Genomic DNA, 11,378 nt, shown 5'->3' on the forward strand with positions numbered 1-11,378 from the left:
GTCATAAATTTTAAAACTGATAGAATAGTTTATGACATCCCGGCTTATGATTTTATTTTAATATTATTAAAACAATCTAATGACTATATTTGTCATTATGGAGCTTCTTCACTTAATTTAAAAAGTTTTAACAATTGAGAAAAAAAATTAACATCATAAATTGACTGGTAAAGCAGAAAATGAACTCAGGCATGTCTGCAACAGATGGTGAAAACTAACTCATCATTGTAATCATTTTATTATTTCTCATCAAATTCATTATTGATTCTAACACGTATTTGTACTATGTTTCCCAAAATGGAGGAAAAATGCATTGTGTATTTCTCAAGGGGAGAGAGAAATGCCTTTGATGATCTTCATACATGAAGAATAGAATTTGATTACTTAGAGTTACAGATACTTGCTATTAACATAATATATCTGGAGACAAACAGTGAAAACTAGTTCTGAAACACACATCAGGAAAAATGTGGGGGAAGCATGATGAAAGGCAATGGTTAGAACTAGACAAATTCACCCTGTTCCCTCAAAAACCAGCAAGTGTCTAAAAAAAGACTGGGCTATGCTAATGTTATTGTACTTGACTCAGCAACAGCAGAGTTTGCATCTTGCTTTATTGAAGTCTTCCCTTGCCAATAGAGAATAAGAACCATTCAAATATTCTAAAATACTGAGATTTGTAATATATTAATCTCTCAAACAAACTAGTTTATATTAATTTCTGAAGACCCATGCCAAGGGAGAAATATCATAGTGTATCAATGACATTGACAATTAGTCATTTTTTCCCCTGAGTTTTTGTATAACCTAATTCGTTTTGTGCTTACACGTCCTCCAGGTTATTCTTTGCCAACATTAATAAAAAATTTACATGTTAGACATGTTAGCAGTAACTCACCTGAAATGAGATTCCCTACTCTAGGCTGCCAGTGTGAAACCCTCAATAACAACCACCCAGCCCTATGTGAATCATGTAAGTGACACACTGACACATCATAACAGAATAGACTTTATGACAGCTCTTGGATCCTTTATACACAGGAAGACTCTCTCATGAATTCAGAACTGCTAAAATTCCTGAGAATGTCAACTTCGTTGTTTAAAGCAGAAGTAGGGGAAGAAAATTAAACAATAGTAAACACCAAAAAACTTGTGGTCCTTTTGAGACACTGGGTCAAAACAGACTTTGGTTTTGGCAAGGGAGGAAGAAGAAGAAATTGATGGGAGGCAATAAAATAATTTAAGGGGTGGTTTCCCTTCATTTCCTTCCTTCCTTCCTTCCTTCCTTCCTTCCTTCCTTCCTTCCTTCCTTCCTTCCTTCCTCCCTCCCTCCCTCCCTCCCTCCCTCCTTCCTTTTCTCTTTTTCTCCCTTTCTCCATTCCCTTACTTTCTTTTTACCTTTGTATTTAACTTTTGAATTAATAGACATCATTTTCTGCTCATCCTGGTTTTATCTCATAAATTTTATTCCTGTGAGAGAGACAAAACTTGATTTAAAAACTCTTATCAATCGAAAGGACAAGAAACATTTTTAATACAACTAACAAGAACAAGATGAAAAAAACATAAAATTTTATTTTATAAGTATATTTTAAATTACAGAAATATCCAAAGTTCACAAATAATAAGCAACTGGATAATACAAATAAATAATAACACTTTATATGAGGAAAGAAATTGTAACATCAAAAGACAAAATGTCAACAAACTTAGTTAAACAATCTAATTGGTCTTTATTTGCAATTCACTAATTGGGGAGCATCTTATTCCAAAAAACAGAGGGGCTATGCTGAGCATGGCACACTGTCCGATTTTATAAGGTAGCTTAATCAGGCACAAGGAAAGAACAAAAAGGAGACTGCTCAGTATCAGTTTACATCAGGTTACCTTCCTTGTAAAGGTTAAAGCAGATAGCACTTTTTAATTGTGCCAGCTAAAAACTGGCCTGTTTCAGAATTTGGCTATCTCTGTCCTTATTTCTTAGAAGGTCAGATAAATAGCTTAGTCTCTGTCTGGATACATGGAACTTTAGCATGAATTACTCCAGTTTGGTTTGCTCTATTGGATCATAGTGCAGGAGATCAGTCCAAATCAATGACCTCCTATAAATTTATTTAACAATACATTCCATTCTTTTTATATAACTTATTTTGTCTCATTTGATCTCTAACAGTGGCATAAGTTAAATAGAGCATTATTAATCCTGATTGCAGAAGAAAAAAGAACTGGTGATTCTGAACAGTGAATTAGCTTGAAATCAAAACTCTAGGGAGATAATAAATTCCTGGAACACAAGAAATCTGTCTCCCTAACTAGAAAACAGTTGCACTTTCAGAATCTGCCTGATGTAACTGTTTTGGAACCCTGGAGTCTGTCAGAGGCTTGCAACTTTCACACCTTTGGGATGGTAAAAGGGGTGAAATTCAATTAATTTCTGCTCTTTGCAAAGTAGCAGCTACCCATTTCCCATTGATAAGTCTGTGGAAGGGACATGTGCACATGTTCCTAGAGCAGCCTGTACACAGCTTCTAGAAGCCAAGGTGGATAAAAAAGTACCTTGTCCTCTAAATATTAGGGGTCTGTACTTTAATCGCCAATGGCTGCTTTTAGATCACAGAGCTGCAAAGAGACAGGTGAACATAGTTGTTGTACTTCCCTCCATTGTGATCCAAAGTCCCCAACAAATCAAAAGTGAGAAGATGGAAGATGATATTACATGCAAGGAGCTTTCCATGCAACAGAGTAATTCCATGCGAAAGAAAGCAGAGGAGGTTACACTAATATCAGACAAAATAGACTTTAAACTAAAATTTATGAGCCAAGAAGGACATTATGTATTACTAAAAGGTTCAATGCATCAAGAAGACATAACAATTATAAACATTTATGTACTTAATAACAGACCATCAAAATGTATAAATTAAAAATTGGTAGGATGGAGGGGAGATAGATAGTTCTCCAATAATAGTTGAAGACTTCAATATCACATAACAGAACTTATGAGACACAGCACTGCTGAGAGGGAAATTTATGGCTATAAATGGACATTAAAAAACAGAGATCCCAATCAACAACATAACTTTACAACTTAAAAAACTATTTTGGTCTATTTGTATAGCTATAACAAAATACCCCAAACTTGGTATTTCATAAATAACCAAAATTTATTTCACACAGTTCTGGGGCTGTGAATTTCCAAATCAAATTACCAGTAAGGTTAGTATTTGGTGAGAACAGCTTTCTGCTTCAAACTTATGCCTTGTTGCTGAATCTTTCAGAGGAGATGAATGCTGCTTCCTTACATGGAGAGTAGGAATAAAAGAGCTCTGGACTCGCATAAGCCTTTTCTATAAGGGAACTTATTCCATTCATGACAGTGGAGCCCACATGGCCTAATAAACTCCCAATAGCCTCACCTGTTAATAACATTTCCTTGGGAGCTAAGTTCCAATACATACATTTTAGAAGAATACATACATTCAAATCATAGCATAAGCCTAGAAAAATAAAGTAAGTGCAAAGCCAGCAGAAGGGAGGAAATAATAAATATTAGAGAGCAGAGGTAAATGAATAAGAAAACAGAAAACATTAGAGAAAATCAGTGAAATGAAAAGTGGCTTCTTTGCCAACATGACAAACCTGTAGCTAAATGGACTTAGAAAAAGTGAGAGAAGACTCAAAGTACCAAAATCAAAGTGAGAGTGGGATTATATTAGGGTCTTGAAGTGATATTTGTACACCCAAGTTCATAGCAGCATTATTCAACATAGCTGAAACATGGAAGCAAACCAAGTGTCCATTGATAGATAAGTGGATAATCAAAATGTGGTATATATATATAAACAGCAAGTTATTCAGTCTTAAAAGGAAAGAAAATTCTGACATATGATCCAGCTCTTCCACTTTGAGGTATTTACCCAGGAGAAATGAAGTCATATGTACACACAAGACTTGTGCTTATTATTTACAGTACATCACTTTATAACAACCAAGAAAGGGAAACAATCCTCACTTCCATTAACAACTGACAGGATAAAGAAATTGAGGCCCATGTATTGAATGAAATATTACTCAGCAATCAAAAAGAATGAACAGTTGATAAGTGCTATATGGATGAATCCCCAAATATGGAGCCAGACAAAAAAGAGTACATACTCTGTATTTTCATTTATGTCAAATTCTAAAAAATACAAACAAATCTGTGGTAGGAAAAGATCAATGGTTGTTTGGGATGGGGACGGAGAGAAGCCGGACGGAGGGATTACAACAGAGGATACGAACATTTTTGGAGATAATGAATATTTTTATTATCTCAAGGGGAGTGAGGGTTTAGCAGTGAATATAGCCCGGTTAAAAAGTTATCAAAGCATGCATTTTAAGTGCATGTTGTTTATTGTATGTCAATTATAACTCAATTAAGGCATTGCATTTTTTTTTAATTTTTAAAATAAGTGAATGAATTTGATTTTTATAGGATAGTTACGTAGTAACAGTATCTAATACAGAAACATCTCTTCCTGATTCCTGATCCAGGAATTCTGATCCAGGGTACAATTCTGAGGAGACTTCAAAATTTATTACCTTAAAAATAAATACCTCCATGGAATCTTTATGTTATATAGTACATAACTAGACTATTCTTGCACAAGGCATACATTTAAAACATTTAATTATTTCATATTTAGCAGTCTTTCCAAGTTATAAAATACATGTCAATTAACAAGTTTCTCTCTCTCACACACACACATACACACACACAAACACACAAACACTTTTGGACGGATGTTATTATCCACAGTTACTTATTCACTGTCCTCCCATGGACTGGTCTTAGGAAATTCTTGAACTAAAGCACTAAGTTTTATTCTTGCAGAATCTTCACGTATTATTGTGGGGTCTTAAACATGGTGAGTCCCCAGTAAGAACTTGTTCAAAGAATGAATGAACGGTGACTTCAAATGTGAAAGATGCAGAAAAGAAATAAAGGAGAAAGCAAAAGACTTAGGAAATGTTGAGAAAACGTCCAATGGGAATGCTTACAAATGGAGTGGCTGAATATGTTCTAACAATGAAATTGTCTAATGCTTAATATTCAGTTTAGGATTCTTTTTACTTTTTTGAGATTTAAGCTTGTCTTTTCTTTCTTCCAGAAGTCTTTTAAAAATTCTATTGCATGGTTATCAAAGGCTGGGTGGAGGGGAGATGGATGGAGAAAGAGAGATGTTGATTAAAGTGTACAAAATGTCGGTTAGACAGGAGAAATCCAGCTGTAGTGATCTATTGCACAGAATGGTAACTATAATAAATAAAAATGCCTTTTCTATTTCAAAATTATTAAATAGTATGCCTTAAATATTTTCTCCATAAACAAAATGATTTGTAAGGTCCTGGATTTGTTAATTAGCTTGATTTAATCATCTCACAATGTTATATCAAAACATTGCATCAAAATTATTGATGGCAATGGGAGGCAGACAGGTGCCTAGGCAGAAAGGTGTGTGTCCCCAGTGAAACACCACCTTCAAGTCAGGGACAGCCTGAAGCTGGGAGACTGGGCTGCCCGTTCCAGGTGAAGTCCAGCACCGATAGTGAGAATTTCCTTGATGCCTTTGGGACAATCAAGTGGGGCTTCTTCCGGGTCCTCCCATGAACCAATCAGCACACACTTCCTCCTGCTCATGGACGAATCGGCATGCACTTCCTCTGAACCTGTTAAAAACCCCAAATTCAGACACTTGTCCGGACGACCTGCCTGCCAATGGGAGCTATCTACTTCAGATTTCTTCTAGGCTGAGAACTGTTTGGTCAGTCAGTAAAGCTCATTTCTGCTTTGCTCACCCTCCAGTTGTCCGCATAACCTCATTTTCCCTGGACGTGAGGTAAGAACTTGAGACTCCCCCAGACGAGGAGCTGTAACACATCCATGGCCAGCTCTCCGTGCTGGCAGGAGCCAAAGGGGTTATAACACCAAAGCCCTCCATCTCTGCTAGTGCCACGTGACTACTACACATGAGGCAAAGCAGAGGCAGGGCTAGGCCAGCCCAAGAGATGAAGGCAGCAGGTGACCAGAAAGAGAGAAGAGCTGTGGCCCTTCTGGGAACCGATACTTTGGGGATTCCTGAGCCAGGGCTCTGACATGCTGTAACACCCTCTTTGGGTATCTGTGGTTCTTGGTGTCTCTGAGCTTTTGGGAACCAACACGTTCCCCTTATCCAGACACTGGTGCCCACAGTGGAAGACATTTGTGGTATGTCTGAACCAGCTGCAGCCTTGCACAGAGCTGGTACCTGTGCTTGTGCCTGGACCTTCCCGCACTGCTGCAGCAGCCGTTGTGCCTGGCTGTGTGTAGTGGCTGAAACCAGAGCTCACTCACTCACACGCCCTTTGCCACTCTGTGCCTGGCTCACCCTTGGCAAGCATGGGATCTGGGCCAGTAGTGCAAGTCGAGCTCAGCCTGCTCAGCTGAGTGGGTGAATTAGCCCAGTGGCCCGAGCAAAACTCAAGCAGAGGTGCCTCCAGCCACAGAAGTTTCTGGCTGGTAAAGTGACACCCTAAGGATCCTGTGACATTATTATTTGTCAATTAAAACAAATTTTTAAAAATTGAAAATCATTCTGTTGCACTCATTAATTATGTACATGGATTTATTTGAGATAGGAAGACATAAAAAGCAGTTTCATTTATATGGATCACCATGGTACAGAATGAAGACAGAGGTTATTGAGATAATGCAAGTTTTCTAAAAATTTGCAGAAATGTTAGGAATGGCTTTGGACCGTTTAAGAGTTTTCTTATTTCCTTTGGCTGTCATTTGGATTATTGGGTAGCTACACAGTTAATTAAAACTTCTTATGACAAATTAGATGCATATAAAAATACACACATTTACTTTATAGGGAAATGGATTTTACATAAGTAGGTAATTTATTTATAGGTAATTTGACCCTTTTCTCCAGATGCATTGAAGATTTTTTATTTAGTGTTGACCTTGGATAATCTGATGACTATATACCTTGGGAATGTTTGTCTTGTATAGTATCTAGCAGGTGTTCTCTGAACTCCTTGTATATGGATGTCTACCTCTCTAGAGAGATTAGAGAAGTTTTCTTCAATTATTTTCTTAAATATGTTTTCCAGGTGGCTTACTTTGTTTTCTTCTCTATCAGGAACGCCTATATATTGTCATTTTGTTTTGTTTTGTTTTGTTTTGTTTGTTTTGTTTTGTCTTGTTTTTTATAATCCCACATTTCTTGAAGGCTTCGTTCATTTTGAAAGATTTTTTTTTTCTTTATTTTTGTTTGATTGGGTTAATTTTAAATACCAACTTTCAGGTTTTGAAATTCTTTCTTCCATTTGGTCTAGATTAGTGCTAAGGCTTTCATCTGTATTTGGAAATTCCTTCAGTGAGCTTTTCATTTTCAGAAGCTCTTTCTCTTTTTTTTCTTAAAAATATTTATTTTTTCCTTCCTTTCTTGGGGTCCTTTCATGGTTTCTTTGTGTTGATTTTCAACCTTCTCTTGGATTTATATTTTTCATGGTGTCAGAATTCTTATGCTGGTTCCTTCTCATCTAGGAAGATGTCTTTTTTTTCTTCAGGTAATTTTTTTTTTTCTCTCTCATATATATCTCCTCCTCCAGGAGGTGTGAGGATAGAGTATGTTGGGTAGGGTCTTTTGGCTTTGCTTCTACAGCCCCATGCACTTCCATCAGCACGTTTTATATTGGCCTGTGCAGTTTGACCCGCACGCCAGTAGGTGGCTGTATGGGTAAAACCAGTTGAGGCACAAGCAGCTAGATATGTATTCGATTTTTGTTTACTGTGAGATGCTGTCTTTGTTTCAGGTGATGGGCTGGTCATTGGAGTGCCCAGTGCCCTGAACTTCCTTGTCAACAGTTGAGGGGGACACAAATGAGCAGAGCTGGATTCCCGGCTTGCCCATGGATACCTCAATGACTAGTACAGAACCAACTCTGAACTGGTCCGGCTAAGGGAACCCTGGTGAGATGCACCAAGGTCTCTGCAGGGGATTGAAGGGCTACACCAGCTGTATGTCCTAGTTAAGCAGGAATGAGATCTGTTTCTCTATCACATCCCTATTCCGGTGCCCATTGCAGTGTTTAGATGCACACTCTTGTCTCTCTCCAGGCCACTGTATAGCTGAGCACCAAGGAAAATGTCTGTTTCATGGCTCTCTATTGGAGTGAGTGATTTCCAGATGGAACCTCTTCAATCCTCCTAATACAGACAGCTTTATGGCTCGCCTATTCTGCCAAGGGGGAATGCTGCTGCTTTGGGAAAGGGAGGGGCTCCACTTTTAGGCTGATGTGAGTTGTGATGGTGGGCTGCCCAACCTCTGGCCCCTGTTGGTGGTGGTCAGGTGCCAGCAGTGGCGGGCTGGGCTGAGTTACTTTCCCAATTCCCATGCCACTAGGTGGCTCACTGGATGGTGTGTACAAGTCTGAAATGGGCTGGACCAGGATCGTGGCAACCTAGATTTGGGGCACTGACTGTGGTAGGGACGGCTGGGCTGGTTCCCAAGTCACCAGCAGAATTCTCAGGGAGGGATGGACAGAGGCTCAGGTGATGGGCCTTGTCTGGGGCAGTGGAGAGTGGCAGCTGTGGGGCCCGTGGCTCACTCACACTTCCCTCCCACAGAAGTGGTTCTGGCCTTCACTGTTGAGGGTGCACAAAGTTGCCTGGTGTCCCTATGCCCTTCTTGGCCCACGGGCAGCAGGGGCAGAGGCAACAGTGTCAGATGCTGCCCAGGGCGTATTGGCAGCCTCTGGAAGTTAAACTGCAGCTGCAGTGCTTAGGCAAGGGCAGGGCAAGTGCACTGTGGGTGCACTTGCGGACTCATGGCCAAAGCAGGCAAGCCCCATAGGGGCAGGAATCTGGATCCAGTGCTGTGTAGTCAGTCTGCTCCCTGTGCATTGCACCACGGCTGCAGGTTCTGCGTTAGGCAGCATGAAAGTGTCCTGGCTCCTCATGTCCTCCTGGCTTTTGGGTAGTGTAAAGGTAAACTGAGGCTGCGGCCGAACTGGGAACGAAGACACAAGGCAAATGGCAGTGAGAATAGCCTTTCATTAGGGCTTGCGGGTGAGGTTCCTCGGTCCAAATGCGTGGGCCGAGGCAGTGGCGCTGAGGGAGGAGGGTAGGGGCTTTTTATAGCCTGAGAGGTAGGGAAGCTGGTTGTGCAAACAGGGCCTGGGGGCGTCTTGAAACTACTAGGGCAGGAGTTGAGTGAGGGTCATGAGGAAGGGGTCTTTGGAAACTGTCAACGGAAACTGCTGTTTAGGAACTTGTGGAATGCAGGTGAGCTGCAGGTCATGGGGGAGTGTGGTTGCCGGAACTCTGACGCATGTAAGTCTGCTGGTGTGTGCAAGGGTGAAAGGAGTCTGTAACAAAAGGCCTGCTGGGCGGGGTAATGCCGCCATGTTGGGTCTAGATTCCTGCCTAACAGGTAGCAAGCACAAAGGCAGGGGCAGAAGCCATGGTGACAGCGACTGGGAAGGGCCTAAAAGCAACCTCTGGGAGTTGTGCTCTCAGAGCAATGCCAAGCATGGCTGCATTTTCAGGTGGGGGCAGAGTGACTGCGCCGCACCGGGGGGCCTGTCGCTGAAGCAGTCAAATCCTGCCTGAGAGAGCACAGCAGAAGCCTTGCCTTCCCGCTCCTCCATGCCAGGATTGCCGTGTCAGCCTTCGGGAGTGCCTGGAAGTGGCCCACCTCCCTGTTCCTTCCCTGGCCTGCAGGTGGTGGGGGCAGAGGCAGCAGTGGTAGAAGCAATGGAAGGCCTATCTGTGGCCTCTGGATGTTGATCTGAAGCTGCCATGTTCAGGTAGTGAAGGGCTGCTGCGCTGGGGGACCTGTGTTGTGGGGGTGGGTACCCATTTGGCTGGACACAGTGGAGGCAGGGGATTCTGCCTTGCGTTGTTTGCCTGCTCCTTTATACCATGGCCAGGTGGACGAAGGTGTCGAGCTTTCATTCTTTTTGATCCCCAAGCAGCAGCTGGTGCCAGGTTGCTAGGGGATCAAAAGACTGCTGGATTCCACGTGGGCTGGAGCAGTACCTCTCCTCAGTCTGATGGACCTCCCTCTTTCAGTTCGGAGAAACTGGGGAATCGGGGACGCTCTCCTGTGACTAGGATTGTAAAGGTCCATGATGGAGTTGCAGAACCCCTGGTGTTACCGGAAAGGGGTCGAGATCCAAACCCCAAGAGACTGTTCTTGGATCTCATGTAACAAAGAACTCAGGGAAAATCCCTGAAGTTAAAGTAAGTTTATTTAGAAAGTAAAGGAGTAACAAAATGGCTACTTTATAGACAAAGCAGCCTGAGGGCTGCTGGTTGCCCATTTTTATGTTTATTTATTGATTACATGCTAAACAAGCGGTGGATTATTCATGCCTCCCCTTTTTAGACCGTATAGGGTAACTTCCTGACGTTGCCATGGCATTTGTAAGCTGCCATGGCACTAATGGTAGTGTAGAAGTGAGGACGACCAGAAGTCATTCTCTGTGCCTTGTTGGTTTTGGTGGGTCTTGGCTGGCCTCTTTATTGCAAACTACTTTGTTAGCAAGGATTTCATGACCTGTATCTTGTGCCGACCTCCTATCTCATCCTGTGACTTAGAATGCCTAACCCATCTGGGAATGCAGGCCAGCAGGTCTCAGTCTTATTCTTCTCAGCCTGTATTTACGGTGGAGTTGCTCTGGTTCAAACGCCTCTGACATGGGAATCTCTCACTCACTCATCCTTTCCCCTTATGAGGAAGGCTCTCCTGGCTTCATGTAGCTCCCAGCTGTGCAGTCTGCCCGGCTTCACTCTCTTCCGCTCCTCATGGTTCCTGTTGCTTCTCTGGTGAATTTCAGAGTGCTTTTGTCAAGGATTCCCTTGAAGTGTTAGCATTTATTTGCTATTTTAACTCCTCTCTGTGAGACAGGCACCCACTAGCTGCTTCTAGTCAGCCATCATGAACTGGAACCTATTCAATGCAAATCTGTTTAAGTTGTTTATCTTGGGTAGGATAAAGAAGGATAGGATAAAGATGGGTAGGATAAAGTTGTTTCTCTTTATCCTACCCTTCACTATGCTTATGTAAAAACCAAAATATTAATATTTTACTTCTTTCATAAGACTTTACTTGATCTGCTTTCTGTCTGTTTCTACAGACTCCTTGCTAATCAGTTTTTCTTTCTCTCTTGACTGATCACTCACATTGACCTTACTTTAGCCCTCCTATATTTTACTTCAGAGATTCCATGAGGGTTGTTTCTCTTTCCTCACTTTGCCAATTGTCTCTTACTTGCCTATTGCATTTTGGCTGAGATATCATTTTCTTAGGGAAACTTTTCTGATTACCCAGTCTTAGTCATATCCC

The sequence above is a fragment of the Mandrillus leucophaeus genome, unplaced genomic scaffold (assembly GCF_000951045.1).
Source record: "Mandrillus leucophaeus isolate KB7577 unplaced genomic scaffold, Mleu.le_1.0 Scaffold874, whole genome shotgun sequence".
Taxonomy (NCBI): domain Eukaryota; kingdom Metazoa; phylum Chordata; class Mammalia; order Primates; family Cercopithecidae; genus Mandrillus; species Mandrillus leucophaeus.